Source organism: Rhyacophila brunnea, unplaced genomic scaffold, assembly GCF_057557595.1.
Source record: "Rhyacophila brunnea isolate RB1 unplaced genomic scaffold, BYU_Rbru_1.0 scaffold_98, whole genome shotgun sequence".
Taxonomy (NCBI): domain Eukaryota; kingdom Metazoa; phylum Arthropoda; class Insecta; order Trichoptera; family Rhyacophilidae; genus Rhyacophila; species Rhyacophila brunnea.
In genome coordinates, this window is record NW_028233369.1 from 117241 (window position 1) to 136413 (window position 19173).

General features: G+C 25.2%; 1 non-coding gene and 1 pseudogene across 1 annotated transcript; one reads left to right on the top strand and one right to left on the bottom strand.

Annotated features, from left to right (window-relative positions):
* The first annotated feature begins 441 nt into the window (after positions 1 to 441).
* Positions 442 to 1275, top strand: LOC147063110 (dimethyladenosine transferase pseudogene; annotated as a pseudogene).
* A 2720-nt stretch (positions 1276 to 3995) lies between these two features.
* On the bottom strand, positions 3996 to 4068 carry TRNAV-UAC (transfer RNA valine (anticodon UAC)). Its single transcript has one exon. It is a non-coding gene; the product is annotated as a tRNA-Val (tRNA).
* Between the last annotated feature and the right edge of the window lie 15105 nt (positions 4069 to 19173).

Sequence of the window (19173 nt, forward strand, 5' to 3'; positions counted from 1 at the left end):
AAGAAATGTCCTTTAAATTTATTTATAAAAATTTAATTATTAATGGGGTTTTGATTTTATTTTATAACATAATTTATGAATCTATAACATTCAAACCGAAATCAATGCCGCATCATTTAAATTTTATTTTAAATCCTTCGTGATCCAGGATTTTTGTAGATCTGCTATCCCCTTTTAATGTATTCTGAATATTTAAATCTACATCAAAATGGTAAGATAATGGAAATGGTCCAAGAAGAAGTAAAGCCGATGAAATGTGATTTCCGTGAAATATTAAAGGCGAAGAAGAGCTTCTGGGAGGAAGATGATGATATTGTCCACACTGATGATTTCAAGTTTATATATTAAATAAAAATTGTTTCATCTTATTTTATTCTTAAAAAATGATTTTTATGTTTTCAACAATTCTAATTATTTCTTATTTATTTTCAAAGCCTATCAATGGCAAATCCACTTTTCAACAAAAATCTTGGACAGCATATTTTGGTAAATTTTTCGATTATCGACACAATAATAGAAAAAGCAAAGATCAAATCAACGGATATAATTCTTGAAATTGGAGGAGGAACAGGAAATCTCACGCTTAAACTCTTACAAAAAGCAAAGAAAGTTATTTGTTATGAGAAAGATCCACGTTTAGCAAGCGAATTAATCAAAAAGGTGAATGCAATAAAAGGATACTCCAATAAATTCCAATTAATTGTAGGCGATGCACTTAAGCACGACTTTCCATATTTCGACTTATGTATAAGCAACACGCCATACCAAATTAGTTCACCACTAACATTTAAATTGCTAAATTATAAATTTAAAGCTGCGTATTTAATGTTTCAAAAAGAATTTGGTGATAGGCTAATAGCACGCCCAGGAGATAAAAATTATTGTCGATTGAGTGTAGCCGTGCAGATTCTTGCAAATACCAGTCATATTATTAAAGTAAATAGAAATAGCTTTAAACCACCACCAAAAGTTGAAAGTAGTGTGGTTAAAATTGAGCCAAGAAAAAGTAGACCTGCAATTGATCTTGAAGAATTTAATCAATTGCTTAAGATATGTTTTCTTAGAAAAAATAAAACTTTGGCGGCTATTTTTAAAGGAAAGGGTATAAAGGATATTTTAAAACAAAAGGTTGATCGGGATATTGATGTCGAGGAAATCGTTTCCGAAGTTTTAAGAAAGACGGAGCTTGGTGATGTGCGAGCTGCTAAAATGCATATTGAAGATTTTCTTGCGCTTTTACTTGAATTCAAAAAGGAAGATCTCCATCTAAATTAAAAGATTCATTTTAAAAACTCCATTATTATTATTAAAAATTTCGATTGGGTTTTAATTTTTATCAAACACACATTCACCTTTTCAATGTTATTAAAAAAGCGTGTATCCTTTTCTATAACCTGCTCACAAAAATTTTCTTACACAAATATAAACCCCCTTTTCGATGTTTATTAAATAATTATGTATCTTTTATCTATAACCTGATCACATATAAACCACTTTTTTAATGTTAATCTAAGAAACGTAAATACCTTACAATAACATGCACACGAAAATTTCATTAAACACAAAAAACCCTTTTTCATGTTAATGTAAGAAGCGTGTATCCTTTATATAACCTGCTCGCATGAATTTTCTTTTATATATAACCCCCTTTTAATTTTTTTAAATAATTGAGTATCTTTTTTCTAAAACCTCTTTTATATTTTGATGAAATAATTGAGCATGTTTTTCTATAACCAGCAAACATAAATTTTTTTTGTTTTACCATCCTTTTAAATTTTAATAAACTAAAACTCGCGATTTGTATTCTTATTTAAATAAATATGAACGGTCTGATCAAACTTTTGTGCCTTCTACTATTTTTATAAAGAAAATATATTAATATTGAATTTGTTTTTATAAAAAAATCATCGCAAGAAGTATAATTGCAGTGAGAAAGCAGAAAAAGTACACACCACGTAACCATAAATTATTTTACAGATATTCTTGTGGTGTTAAAAAACAAAATGTTATTCTACAAAAACCTCAAAATTATATTTTATAATACTTCTAAATTAGAAATATACAAAAAAACCCGCTTTAATCTTAAGTAATATCGAGATAAATTGAACACATCATACCCCAGGTTATATTAACCACCTAAAAAAAATTTACCAAATACATGATCAATGCTTTTGGAATCGGAAAATTTCTTCATCATAAATTATTTACATGCGATTCGTACAGTGTTTCCACGTGATTTGATATTTTATATACGTGATTTGATACATTATTAAAATGTATTTATCAATCTGGGCTTTTATTACGCAAAAATGCACTAGATATCAATTCATTCAGTTTATTTTTGGTGTTGTTCTAGCTTAAACGTTAGAAAATTATACAAGTATCACACACCTTTTTTTTATGTATTTACAAAAAAAGCTTGATACCCATGCTTACAACCCAAAAACATTATAATGTAAAAATTTAGTAAAACTTAAAATAGCAGACAAACTATAACAAGACCACAAAACTAAAGCGGAAAGACAATGAATATAAAAAAATAAATTATTAAAATACCTAAAAACACAATCGAAATTACTTCAGATAAAAAAAAATGACTAAAAAACTTTGAAGGTTAAATAATACACAAACTTATATTGTATTTAAATATACATATATGTTTGTATATACATATGAATGAATTTTTCCGATATTTTGGGCATAAAAGAACTTTTCTTATAAATAAATATTCTATGTTGAACTATAATATTTTATTTCTTAATTTAAAGGATAGGAATGCTACAATAATATTACTTTATTATATATACGCTTTTTTCTCATAAATTTGATTTTTAAATATCTTTTAATAACAGGAAATTTATTTTTATCTATTCTTATTCTTAAATATGAACATACTGATCAAAAAAATAATATGCTTAAATAAACTAATTACAACTTTAAAAATATAAGAATAACTTAAATTTATTTACAATCTCTTTTTATGGAAAAATATTTCTTTGAAAATTCTTAATTACAAGTTATAATTGTCAAGATTTCATAAATATACTTTAGTTTATCGACTTATGTCGTTATTTTACTTCTGTTTTAAGATTTTAAACAAGTCATGTTTAACATATGAAAAATACAGGAATTGCCCAAAAAATAAAAGACTAAATGCGGGTAAAGAATTCGGTAAATTTATAAATTAGTATCTCTTATATGATATCAATATTTATTGGCAAACCGATTGTTAATAAAAGTTTTATATAAAAAATTAATAAAATATAAAATATAAAACATTAATAAAATATAACAAATTAATATTATACCGCAGATATATACGAAATTTAGATTTTTTATTGTATAAATTAAATTTTCCTACTACAATAATTAATTCTTAGATTCCTTTTTCTTGAACAAACTATTTTGTAAATTAAATTGATACCTAAAGAAAATATATTTCTGTTATAATAGATTAGAAACACTTTATATTTTTTTGAGATGCAGGTGAAAAGAAAATATCAGGGAATATTTTGAAAGTACTTATAAATAAAATTATGCTCTCTTAATTTAAAAATCCATAACGCGAATAAGATCATATGTCATAAAATGGATGGGTGTGGTCATAAAATACCATAAGTCGTATATAAAGGAGCTAGTAATACCAACTTAAGCATACACACAAAACAGAAGATTAAGGGACCAATTTAAGTACTAAGTATTTAAAGTTGAAAATTCAATGAGAGATTTTAAAGATGATAATGGAAAAAGAAGTATTGAGAAAATTTGTTCTATATAATGATTTAAAGCTATATTGAACAATTTTAAATGGCTGAAAATCAAATTAACACATAAAAAATTTTATATATAGTATTAACGAGTATTTCTTGTTCACAATTTAATAATTTAAAGAAAATATCAACTATTTAAGTTTTCATGGTGAAAGATTCTATATCGAGACTTGACATGTTTATTATTACAATTCATTGAAATTAAAGACTTCACTCCGATTAAAATGCCTTCACCCGGGTTCGAACCGGGGACCTTACCCGTGTAAAGGGTACGTGATAACCACTACACTATGAAGGCTTACATAGAGAAGCGTATTAATGTATAATCATATTTAATCTTTAGAGTAATTATGGTCTTAATCTACATAACACGAATTGAGCCATGTGTAATAACATGGGGCAGTGTATAAAAGAAGCTTTTTTCGTATATTATAGAGTTAGGAATGCTAGATTTTGCGTGGATAAACAATTAGATTGGAAAAATATTGAAATTAATGCGTCTCAAAAAAAATCCCACTGAGCAAAATATGAAAAGAATGGGGCTTAAAAAGCATCAAGTGATTTTGTTCTGTAGAACTTGAATTCATCTATTTATGAGTTAATTTTATTTTCTTTAATTTTATGTATTTAGACGTGGTCAGTCCATTGTGAATATTGCGCGACTCCTTCAAGCATCTTTTGACACTTTTATGATCTATCTTCATCAACTGCTCTTCTTCTCTCAAATTAGATGAGTTCAAGTGTCTTGCGTAGTGTGAGAGCTTGCATGTATGTTTCTACTTCGTCCGGGATTTTAACCCCTCAACATATTTTTTATGGAATTTTGTAACCACTCCTTGTTCTATAGAACAATCCAAAATTTTATATGATGAACTTTAAAAGCTGTGATCAAATTAACACATTAATAAATATTTTGGCATTAAATGTAACTTATACCGTATATAATGAACGCTGAATACAACTGAAGCACATGTACAAACAACCAGGGTGAGAAAAACATTTATAAAATAATTCTTGAAACGATGGAATTCATATAGAAGGTATTGAAGAGCATGCATTGAATAAATCTACACTATAGAGCAATCGAAGGTTTTAATTTAAAAAATTAAATGACCAAAAAAGGAGATGAGTCCCAAAAAGTCAATCTTTTCGACGATAAAAGTATGGTTATTCAAAAAAGGTTGATAAAAACAAGAATATAAATTACTTTTTTTAAAAGAATATCAGTTTTAATAACAACACAGAAAGACAAATTTTTTATTTATTGGAAAAAAAATTATTCATTGCAAAAAATATAATATTGCTTACCTTCATTAAGGCAGTTTTAATTTAAATCTTTACTATTTTTGCAAACAATTTTTTTCAATTCTAAGCATAATTATGAAATCCTTTTACGATAATCGAGATGATCATTATTTATCAAAAATTAGGTTCAAAGATCTTAATAGGATCATACGTTGCGATAAATAAACCTTTCTTCATTTTTATTACCGTTATTCTCATTAAATTAATATTTAGAGTACAAGCGAAAATTTTTGAATATTATAAATTTATTATGTTAATTAGATTATCGTTAATGTAAAAAGAAAAGAACATTTAGACGAAATGGCAGTTTTAAAATAACCAAACTATATAATCAAAACTATCAAAAAGTTTAAATTGTGTTTTTTGTTCACCGAAGGCTGAATTTACTTTCAAATTGTGCCGATTACTCTTTGTAGAGCGGATCAATATAAACATATAAACATATCTAGATTTCTAGAGAAAAATAATGAAAAGTTAAAAACGTATGCTGAATTATATGTTCAATTCTTGTGGGCTTTATACATAAAACACACATTTATAATTCCTCGAATCATCCCTAATAGTTTCGGCAAGAAATGAAATTATATTTTTATAAAATATAATGAATATTTGTATGTCCAAACACTTTTTTTTGTTTCTAATCTTGTTTTATATGTCAAAAAATAGGTATATATTATGCGGAGCGGAGCTATAATAATTACTTACCTTAATTCTTACGCAAATTAAATGATGAAATGGGTATATTGTCGAAGAAAAAATTGCGTCTGGTTCAGTAATACACTATTGCACATAGACAATTTATAGGCGGAAAATAAACTTTATATTGCATTTACTAAAATTAAATAAATTTGGAAAAGTTTGTTGCTTTTATTTAACAACTTAAAAAAGGTAACTTGTTGGGGTATACATGCCATTTTACCTACAATGGCCTTAATTACTCACACAGAATTTCGGAGATCGAGTCAGGTGTTTTTGTGCCCCAATCAAGTGTACGTTTAAAAGCAATATTTTTTCTTTCCGGCTTGTTAGTCTACCAGTTTTTGCTCATTTCTTGCAGATAGGCGGATATAGCTTTCAGTTTGGTAATCTATAAATGTCTATATATTTTGGGAATTGAACCACTTGATTAAAATCGAAAATTTCTAGATGTGGATAGTTACTCACTTAACCATCCCCACTGCAAAAATAAAAATGATCTTGAGATAATAAAACTAAATTTGATATAGATGAAGACCTTTGCATGTTCTTTAGTGGCATTTTATCGTACTCTAAAATACTTTTTTTTTCTCAGCAGGTATTTCAATAGAATCAAAAAGAATTTTTTTTAATATTATAATGCATAAATTAATGAAAATTTTATTCGAGAGTGAAATAGAATTAAATAATATGATTTAGCTATGATATTATTATATATAATTCATCATTCTATATAGTTTATTCATAAAAATATATTCATTTAAATACATTTAAATTCTGGTCTATTTAAAACGAATAGTGAAATTATACAGTTTGTATTTTGTGCTCCTTTTGGTCATTTTAGCACACTCGATCGAATATTTTTTATAATAAAATAAAAATAGCTTTTCATAAAATTTTAATAAAAAAACAAATCTTCATAAAGACCTTATTTCTTGAAAAGAAGATTAATTATTCTAAAAATATAATGTATATAAATTATATGATTAAAATCTTGAAATTCAAACAACGGATTGTTTTTTAAAAGCTGTTACTCTGTATTTAGTGGCTATTTTTAATTTAACATTTAAAATCGCAATACAGTTTATACATGAATAATATATCTCAAAACCCATCAATTCAATACGATAAGATACCATTTAGGGAACCAGACATATTTAAGATCTAACATAAAAATAATTGAACTAAAAATACACGTATATATATAAATTCGGTCATGCCATATTTAATTGAAATAATGTATTTTTAAAACTGCTCAACTTTCGTTTTTATTCAATATAATTTATATATGGCGTCATCGAAAACATAAATATAATGAAATTTAAATTTCAGAACTTGGAAATCAAATAAAACATCTGTTGCCGTATTCAAAATACCAAAATCGATTGAAAATTTCTGAATGAAGCACATTTTTGATATAAAAAAAACGTTTTTTCCTACTTACCATTTAAAATATTTGAAACTTACTGCGCAGTATTTGACTGAATAAAGTTTATTATTTTTTATACATATATTATTCAAATAATCACCGAGGTATAATTTACTATTGATCATTGCCGATGAATTTCTTTTGAATACTTAATAAGATTTTTTATTATGTACCGTGTTTTTATTACAGTTTATCTTAATAAGAGTGGTTAATTCAGTTATTATGGATTTTAGGCTTATGGTTGGCTCAAAAATATATTATTTTAGCTTAGCATATTTAAATATTCTACATTTTATAATGTGATAGATGGTATTTAGATTACACACTATTCAGTAAATTAATATTTTATAAATTTGGAAAATGAAGAAACCTTCAATTCCACGTTTTATAAAATATTAACTTAAAATAGTTTCGGAAGGGCAATTTTACTTTTTATCCTTTTTTTTGCGCAAAAGTCCATAAATATCATTATGTTTATTGTTTAAATGAAACTATCGAAGAGATTGTTTATATTTATAGCGATAAATAAATTTGGATTATTGATTAAGTCTTTCATTTTTTTATTAAATTAATATATGCTGCAATACAACCGGATTAGTTTAATCCATATCGATATAAATAATCACAGCGAATGCATTTTATGTTTGTTTTTCATATATTAATTTAAAATCCCGATTTATATTTCACATAAATGGTGCTAGTATATGTTTCTTTTGTTTATATATATATTTTTTCATTTAAAAATATATATAAAAACTTTAAAATTTAAATCAAATAAATATTTATTTTATAAGCAAGAAGAACTACGTAAAAATATACAAACACCCGGATGATATTCGATTTGTATATTCACAAGTTCATTAAGGATAAGGGTTCGATGATATATCTATAAATCTAATTCAAATAATAGTTTAAGAGTCTTACGTCTATACAAGTTAATCAAGAAAAAATTATACTATATAGTCAGATTAAATTTATCCTATTTGGGTAAGAAAATATGGATAAAATTAAGATACACTCATTAATGCACTTAAATTGATGTTAAAAATATAAACTTAGAGCATACGTCCAATTTACTCTATTTTAAACCATTATAACAAATAATTGTTATGCTTTAGAACAATTTTACAGAATTGGGAAAAATAACGGAAGTATATGCATAAACAGTAGTGTTTGGAAAAACACTTGCATGTATAAGTTTTGAGCGTAGAATATATATTGAGGAAAACTATAAAGATGATGTGATTGAAAAGAGTAAACAGCAAATATTCAATAGAGAAATCCTAAGTTTTGCGCGAGCAAATATGAAAAGTTAAAAGGAAAATTAACCCTATATTAAATATACAAATTTACAGTTTAAAATAGTCAAATTCACACCATTTTATATGTTTAATAATTTGTATATCAAATTATGCTCACTTATTTGTATAATTCGAAGATATAATCAATATTTTAAATTGAAAAGAAATTTTCTTCGTAGGCTATATTTATTATTTATTATATTGATTTTGGATTTTGTGATAGAAAAGGTTATTCTAAAAGTACTATAATAAATATTTAGTGATTTATGGAGCATCATTTTTATTTTTTTACAAAAAAATATGTTAATTGTATCTTTTTAAATTTGAATTCGTAAAACAGGCAGAGCTGAAATAAATACAATAAGACGATAAAAAAGTAAATTATAAAGCATAAAAAAATCAAATTTTACTTATAAAATAGAGCAAAGCAAATGAAAATTAACGATTATAATCGTCTAATCACGAAAACTAACTGGTTTTCAAGGGTTTATTGATAAATAAATATACCTTAATACAGTTTAAAATTCCTATTATTCAAACAGGGAGATTAAGTATTGCCATAAAAACAAATGATGATACAATTAGTCAAATTATACTCTAAAAAATCCAGTTAATCCTTCATAGGTTGCAAAAGATATATTTTAATTTTGCGGGTAAGTTGTTGAAAACTACATATAGAATTTTCTAGAAAATAAGCAGAAGAATAAAATAAAGGGCAAAAAATAGGGATCACATTTCTGGGATCGATGGACAGAAGCCTCGAAAGAATAATAAATTTTTAAAGACTTAAAATTATTCTGTAAGAAATTTTACATAGAATATGTGCAAAAATAGTTCAACTTTTCGCTTATTTATGGCTTTTCTAAGAGTATCGTGATTTTAATTGAGAAATTTGTTTTCTGGGTATCAAATACTTCCCTTTTTTTCAAAAACAATGTAAAACTAAAACATAAAAAGTAAAAACAAACATTTATCAGGCAATATTAACAACAATTTATGCCGAAAGCGATTTCTATGGTATAGAGAAACACGCAAATATCGTCATTTCTATTTTATGTATTGAGAGAAGAATCCAGGGATAGTTTTAAATTTAGTTTTAAGAAATATTTTGAGTATAAGTTTATATTATTTTATTTAAGTTCTTTAAATTGAACCCCAATCTAAAAATCGAAAAATTCATTTCATAGAATCTATGTCGATAAATGAAAATCACTCTTTTTGTGTAAGCAAAAAAATAAAAAATCAAAGCAATCAAATGCATATATGATATAAAAAATCAATAATGTTTGTTATCTCTATTTAAATATAATATTTATATTCTTATTCTTAGTTTTTTCTCACATTTCAAAATATTTTTTATTAATCCTTAGACATAGACTGAAATCTAATTAAAAAAATGAAAAAATACAATCCTTGCAAGTTTCTATTTACATTATATATTCTATCCATAAAATAGATCAATATTTATTTCATACTACATCTGTCATGGTTTTTTTTTACCAAATTCTAATACTTGATTCGATTGAATTTATATTATATCTTCATTATTGTGAGGTAAAATGTAATAAATAAAAAATTTATTCCTAAAACTATGTATTGAGTCCTGATTTTAAAATCAGCTCATTATAATTTCAACACAATACATTTGCATATAACTTCTTATGAAATCATGTTGATTTATATCATAAAATTTAGATCTGATCATTTCTTAAAATCAGGTCACCAGCACTATAATTATTTTCATATTACATGGGAATTATTTTTATTGAAATGTAAATTATTTTAATTTACGCAAGACACTTGAACCTATCCCATTTGAGAGAAGGAGAGCAGTTGATGAATTTAGATCAGAGAAGGTGCCAAAAGATGTATCAAGAAATGTGCAATGTTCTCAATCGACTGACTACGTCACAATAGATGGAATTGATAAAAAGAAACCTAACCCATAAATAAAAAAAAAATTATATTTATGTCGAACTAATTTTTATTTTAGAAAGATTTTAATTTATTATTGAAATTTCATGGACTTAATATCTTATGTTATATTCAATATATTTATTTTCTTACTCGCTTCGTAGCCTTATAAAATATATCTTTCAACTTAAGATTCTTTAAATTAGAAATATAACAACTGAATTTGATTTTTTTTTCATTTTTCTGATTTACCGTGCTTATGTTAATTTAAATACATCATCAAAAAATTGTGTCTGAATTCTAGCCAGATGCTCCACCGTTGGATTTTTTTCATACACAATTCAATAATCTTTTCAACTTTGAATTTTCCAACAAGAAAGAAATTAGCATTGCACCGGTTGTATGTTTAATATAATTCCGAACATTCATCGCCTTTAAATATTTGGGATTGAATTTTTTATACAAATATTACGCCGATAAAACAGTTGAAGATTAATACTATTAGAAAATAAGCCTATCTACAAAAATAGATTGATATTTTTAAGATTTTATATTGATATAAAATACGTAAACTTCTAATTTAAAGCATTTATACGTGATAAAATACATGATTTATGGCCTATCCTTTAAAATTTTCTACAGTAATACTTCCAAAAAATTATATATCCAATGAATCTACACCTGCAATTGTAAACAGAAAATTAATGAATCACAAAATGACATATGAAACCTGTTTAATCATAAAAATCTTATGACATGTAACATGTGCATTAAAATTCAAAATCTGTCAGTTTCTTTTAAAATTTTATATTAATAGGAATAAACGTGTATTTACGATATAAACGTAATTTTAAATTGATTAGAGCTTATTTCCCCAATCATAATTGATTTTTAATGTTAGATTATTAAGATGGGATAATCTTGCTCAACAAAGAATATAAATGAAAAAATCTCAGATTTCTAATTTTAAAATGATAGTGATCCGTTTTATAATAATTTTCAACTATCAGTTCACAAAGTTATTTAGGAAAGCTTTGCATTCAGCAGGTGGGCTTTAAAAATATTGGCTATTATAGTAGCCAAATTTTATATAAAAATTTTATAAGCAATAGTTAGGAATTTCTACTGAAAGATAATTATATCCCCAAATAATAAGATCGAAGAAACACTTAAATATAAGAAGATACATGGAGGAAGGTAGGAAAGATTATAAGGCATAATGAGGCATAAAGCATAACGTTTACTTAATATAATAATAAATTGACAAAAATAAAGCTATTTGAAGGATATAACGTACGGTCATGCATATGTAAACGCAAGAAATTACAAAAATGTTAAATACTTAGGTTGCAAATAATCACACAGATAAAATAAATAGTATTGAAATTCATAAACATATTTAACTATATATCAATGAATTATCTTCTGAACATATATTTTATATTTTTAGAAAAACTACAGCTTGATCTAAAACCTGAAATATCATAGAAATATTGTTTGAATGTTTCTGTTTCCCTTTCTACTTTTAAATGGGGTTTTAGGATACGTGCTCTTGCCAACATTGGATAGAGTTATAACTTTAAAAACATTTCATCATTGTAATTAGTTGCTTTAATTTTATAAAAAAACCAGTATATTTTTTCATTTTTTTAAGTCTAAACATCGTCATCAATAGCTATGGTTTCATATTTTCTAAAATCAAAAGTTATCCTGCATGTTGGTATTTGCGATAAATTGCTCAAGTACCTATTTAGTAAAGAATATTAATAAAATCATCAATATAAATAAATCGGATAAATTTTATATGTCATAAAAACTTCTTATATTATTTTGATCTTTTATTTGACTCTACAATCTAATTTTTAGCATTAAGGATGGATTAAATGAATAAGTCGATTCATAAATAATAATAATATTTAAAAAAAAATACAACAATTTTTTTCCCTTGATTATTACATATATAATCACACATAATTTATTCAATATATTATCTTGTGATCGTGTTCATTCGTTATTTTATAGAAATTATGAGAGCAGAATAAACATCATTTTTTATTTGACTAAACAATATCGAACAATTTTTTTATTTCCTTCTCAACAATTTTTTTTAGAAGATATGTGTATTTCTGCAGCTCCATGTAGAACTCATCGGCGTTTTGATTTTTTTTTTGACCATTAAATTTTTCTTTAGAAAAATAGTTCATTTTATAGATTCCTATTTTTCCAAAAACACACTTTTCTAGACTATTCGTCATTTTTATACTGTGTTTATCCAGATAATTAGTATAAAGAGATTCACAGGGTAAAATAGTATTTTCTTTTGATAAGTAAACGACAAATTTAAACAAAAACTTTAAACCATCAAATAATATAGGACGATCGACATGTTCTATATATGAATTAGCTGCGTGTAGGAAATTGAAAACGGGTGCAACTGTTTCATTATAAAGTTTGTCTTGAATCTGATCATACCGCTTCAATGCTATGCTCTCACAAATTAATAAACAATCCATGTAAACCTTATGATTTGTTAAATAATAACAGCTGTGCCCCATAGTATTTATATGATTTCTAATAATAAGTCGGGCATAAAATCTAGATTTATGCCTTTTTTCAGTTTCTTCCTTGATTGTATCTGGGTATAAATTACTTTTGAGCAAATTTAATGCATTTTTAGTGGTTTTATTTATATCTAAAAGAAATGTTCCGCATTCTACAACGTAAAAAAGGCGACTTTCCGGAAACCTTCTATTCAAAAATCCATGAATAAAACATAAACCAGACAAAAACTCATGATTGTGTAGTGGAGAATCGGGTTCGTGTGTATTACTCATAAAGATATCTATATTCGCATAAATTGACATGGAAAGTATTTTGTAAGTATCGAAGAATTCATTCTTGCAAAAAAAAGTATTTATCAAGGCCCTAAGGTTGTTTTTTAAAATTGAATACATAGAAATATCATTATTTAGCATTTCACTTTTAACATTTATACACGAATTTATATGATCGAGCATTTTAACAATTGGTATTTTTTTTGAATCATCAAAGACTAATCCGTGGTTTTCTCCATCAATATTATTTTCTTTTGATTTCTTCGTCGTTATAATGGGGCTAGATTGGCAAAATACAGTCTTTTCCCAACAGCTTTTTATAGATTCCATGAATTCACAATATCTACATAAAATATGCATAGAAAATCTCCATTTAACTTCGTGGTTGGAAGCTTTTTTGTTGCTTCGGGGATTTGTTATATTATTTCCTTCATCATCCCTAGAAATCGAATCCTCTGTTTCAGATGAATCCTCTGTATAGTATGTGCCAACAAAACGCCGTTTTCTATGATTTTTTATAATTTTAGTAGGTACAGTTATTTTATTTTCTGTATGCATCAAATCAAATTGTTGAATATTGGGGCTGCCTTCTAAAATATCAATGCTTTTTAGTGATAATAATTTAGTTTCACAGTTAGTTTGTGAATCTCCAGGTAGCATATCATCCGAATTTTGAACAAATGTATCCGTTTTTCTATCTCTAAGTGAAAATTTAGCAGGTCTTTCTAAAGGTATTGTATCTTGTAAAATATGAGCTGTGGATTTATCATCCGGTTTTAAATTATTTTTGGTAATGAGATCAGGGTGTTTCTGATAAATTTTAGTCTTTGGGTGGTCCCTAAATGTACGCTTGGTTTCTATTTGGTCTTTTATGGTAGAATTTTGCCTACAGTTAAGTTGTGAAGGTTCTTTTGTCCCTACTAATATCATTTCACTGGTGATTTTATGCATTGAAGGCTCCTTCTCAATGCAGAAAGAAAAATTGCTTTCGCTTGATTCGGCATCAAAAATACATATTATAAATACCCGAATAAAATATTTCATACTTTAAGCAGATATCTTTTATTCTTTAGATATAACAATATTAATCTTTTTTATTTAAAAATTTTTTCAATCACTTTTAAATTAATCAAATTTTAAAATGTAATGGTTTTTTGTCCATGGCAAAATTCATATGAATAAATTATAAAAAATATGATTTTAAAATGTAATTTTGTTATTAAGCCAATAAAATTTAAAGAATTTCACTCAATATTTTATAACGGGCCTTTTCTCTGTGTGGTCTATATTGTTTCGTATAAATACACTTATATTCAATCATAAATACGGTAAATTATGCAAATGAAAGTTTAAATTTTTATTGGTACAATCATTGTGTTTTGTCTGACGTAATCGTAATGAATTATACCAAATCATACATATAAAAGATTGAAAAATTTGTAAAAAAATTTAATGTCATAAAAACCATAACTTGGCTTAAAAATTGTAAAACATAAATGATTCAAATATAATTTAGTTTTAGGTCAATTTTCTTTACGATCTATTATTGTTACATTTACAACAAAAACAAAGCTTTAATCTAAATTAAAAAAATAAATAGAACCAAGGCTTGATTATTAAAACTAAGATAAGTTCCCATTTTATAGTGTTTTTTATTGATTCTTGAAATGTATTTGCGTGCTATATAGAATCATCTATTCTAGAAGTTGGATTGAAACGTATGTATTCATCAAGTGTTCAAAATATACATAGGCAAAGAGATGATAAAAATATAGTAGAAATATTCTAGTACTTCTAATAATTTTGCTATATTTAACGATAATACTCCAAAATATAGTTTAAAAAATTTAATGGTGTGATTTAAATAATACATGTTTTTCGTTTATTGACCAGAATAAATATAAAGAAAGTATCCTAAAATTAATATAATTTATATTGTCACTGTTATGTAGATTTCACTATTTTACAATTTCTTGTGTTATATTTCATTATTTATAAATTTTCACATAAAAACACTTATATATGCTTAAATATACGATCAGTACATCACATTTCTTGGTATTAAAATATTATTTCCGATAGAAAAAAAAGAATAATTAATTTAATTTCAATTGGGCATATATTTATTAATTAATAAGTTATTTATAAAATGTTTAATAAATCTCTTCTTGATCGTAAATTTAAGCATAAGCTAATTTTTTGTAATTTTCTAAAATATTATTGTTTTGGATTTAAAATAATAAAAAACTCGCAACTGTGCAATTTAACTCATATTGATGAAAGTGTTAGATGTAAAAGGCATTTTTATAGTCCCGAATTGGATATTAATGAAGTTATACTCAACATTTTTTACCTATTATATCATTAAAACTAACTTGTCGAAATTTTCTTATTATCGATTAGTGCTCTAAATGTAAAAAGACTAATTTTTTAAAATAATCATTATAATATTTTAGTATATTAATCTAATCAGTCTTTTCGCCATTAAAAGAAATTATAAATGAATTACTCTAGAAATTTATTGAATATTCAATAAAAAAATTCAAATCCGAAATTTCGCATTATTTAAATGACAAAATACAATGAAGTAATACTCAAATGGCGAAAAAACATTTTATTTTGCCAATTAATCTGATAAAGAGCGTAAGCTATCTCTGGTTGCTTTTAATTCTTTCCTTGGAAAAACTCAACCAAAATCTTAAGAAAGTATTTCCTTTCTTCTAAAAATATAAATATATATTGCCTATTTTAAAATTAAAATCAACAGCGAAAAATGATATAAATAAAAACCAGATGTATATTTTAAAATCAAAACATTAATTGAGAAAATACGTGCAGTATAATTTTATAGTCTTGCAAATCTTGTGATTCATATTATTTGAAAACAGAATGTGCCACAAAAAAAAAGTATTTAAATTTTTTTTGTGGTAGTTTACACACGTATAAAAAATAGCTTTTATCTATACACTAAAAAAAAATTCTAATAATAAAAAAAGAGTACATTATAAGAAAATAAAATATCTAATAACAGGGTTTGATATTTTGACCCAATCGAGGCGCAAATCGAAAAAATTTAAAACGTTCCGTATTGTTTTAAAATACAAGACCTTGTAAACATAATTAATGTCCTCTGAATAAGTTTTTAAGCAATAATAAAAAAACAATCAAGATTTTATGTGCTGGTGACAGAAATATTAAAACCCATTCATATTTCTATTCTTTCACATAAAAAATATAAAAGAATTATCATAAAAAATCTGGATTCACTATTAAGTTAAATACATATGCAAAAAATAATGAATACAAAACTGTTTTAAAAGCTTTTGCTGATAAGCACCCGTTTTCAGAGAAAGTTTAAACATTCAATTTATGATCAGAACAGAACATTGATTATATTAGAATATTAGCGCTATAATGTTCCCTCGTTTGATTAAATTACCATTTTATTTGCTTACATAATGAAGAAGCTGCATTTAAAAGAGACTTACAACAAGTTCTCAGTTCTATACAAAAAGATTTGCGCGGAAAATGCAATGTCAGCACACGCTTGGATCTCATAATCATATGCATTATCCTAGTCTAATAGAAAACCAGAATTAAATATCCAAGTAAACAAAAAGCTTTCACATATCAATATATAGACACAATATCTTAGCATAAAAAACTCATTGGTTTTTAGGGGGTATCATGCCCGCATTCATAAGAAATTAAAGCTAACTTTAGCAGAAAAAGAATAAATTAAGGTGAGAAACTTATTCAAAAATGTCATTGACCAATTTGGGATGATAAAGCGTGATAAATTGGGTTATTTATAGATAGTATAATCTCTTATATAAGAAGTATAATTACCCTTTATTCTTATCAAAACTTATATAAAAAAGGGCGAGAATATATCCGGCAAGCCCGCGAAATATTCTAAGAAATAGCACAAATTTCTTCGAAAAAGAAATCTGCAACCCAATTCATATGTTTTCGAGGTAATGAATTAATATATCATAAATTTGGAAATCATTAAGGCTTAGTATATTAGGTTCTTATCAAGGATTCCGATGTTACTGCTATGGTAAATCACATATTACCCATTTTGTAGAATAACTATCGCCAAGAAACATGTGATGGCGTTTCTATGATGCTATAATAACCCCTGGTTAGTTATTCAATCTGAATTTGTTTATATTCATAATGGTAATACTTACGGAACGCAAATTATATTTATCTATAGAATGGTCGAATATATTTCAAAAAATAAATTTTAAAGTCAAAATTTATGATGTATATAAATGCCTTGCACAAATATATGAACTCAAATGCGATTCTCGGACAAGTAAAGTGTTTAATATATATGATAGGATTCAAAGACATAGTATACCTTATTTATAACACTATTAGGTTTTATTAACAATTGTAAGATAATTTAATTGCAAAAATAAATAAAGAACTTCTTCTGAAATACCGGATTTGATTATCCTTAGTGTATAAAATAATGGTTAACCACGTGATCCATATATCATGTGAATGTATTAATATCAACTAATCGTGCATAAAAAATTCGTTTTTCAACAAAATATTATTCAAAAAAATATAAAATAAGCTTCAAAGCAAATCGATGAACCTATCGTGAGAACAGAAGAAGTATAAAGGATATTTATGGGTAAAAAATAACAATTTAATCTGTAGAAATGTATTTTTACAAAATAAAAATAATATATTCTGATGATAAGGATAAATTAATGTTAAATTATACATGATGATATAAATCAATATAGAATATTTACAAATATATAAAGGCTTAAATTTTAAAGAAGTAAAATTGTTATAAGTTGTGAATTATATTAATACAAGATATATGAGCCCCTGAAGCTCCGGTGTGTATTTTCAATTATAATATTTATGATAAATTCCAATCAAATGTATCTTAGCCTGTTTTTCTTCATAATTGTGTGCCATAATGCATGAGTAAAAAAATAAAAGCCTGCATTATAGAATTCATATATGAATACCATGCTTTTGACCTGATTTTAACTTATCAAAGAGAATGAAGAGGCAATATGGTATATGATACATAGATATAATTATATTTTTTCTAAAAAAGATAATCTTTGGGGAAAATAAAACAAATATGAAGCCAGATTATAACAGTATCTCCATAGTAAAAAGCGATTTTATTCCGAATTCACTGATTATATGGCAAGGGGTTCATTTTTTAAAAAAAAATATATATAATGTTGATGGTGCTAGAATACTAAAATTACAGAAATATTAAAACCATAATTCTTGTTTCTAATAAATTAAAATAGAAAAATTTGAAAAATCGTTTTTTTGTTGTATTCCAACGAATTTAAAAAATAAAGGCATAAATTTGGGCATATTATCGTATAGACAATGCTATCGATCAGTATAAAATATTATCTAGAGTTATACTAGAGGAAAAAATTTTCATAATTGCACACTAGAAGAGATAAATATAAATTTTCATGGTAATTTGTAAAATTAATATGCGAAAACATGTTTAATTGTTCGGAATGGAACTAAAAAAAAGGCAGAAAGACATTTGATTCGTGATTTTAAATCTAATTAAGAATATAAAAAAGTATGAATAAAAAGAATGTAGCTTAATAAGAACAAACATATGCCTTTTTTATATTATTAATTACGTGCAAAGGTTTTTTCATTCATCATTCGCGGAGAGTTCACTGATTTTTATAAATATGTAATGCAAAACTTGTATTTTCTATTACAAAGATTTCAAGATCGATCTTTATCTTTTGAAAACAAAAAATTTAGCCGTAAATCTTTTATATCGTGTATTAAATATACGCAAGCGATATAAAATCGCCTGACTTTTGCATGTGCGCACTGTACTAGAATATCTGTTTATTCGCCGATTAAGTTAAGATAAATAAATTATAAGCTTATATTAATAG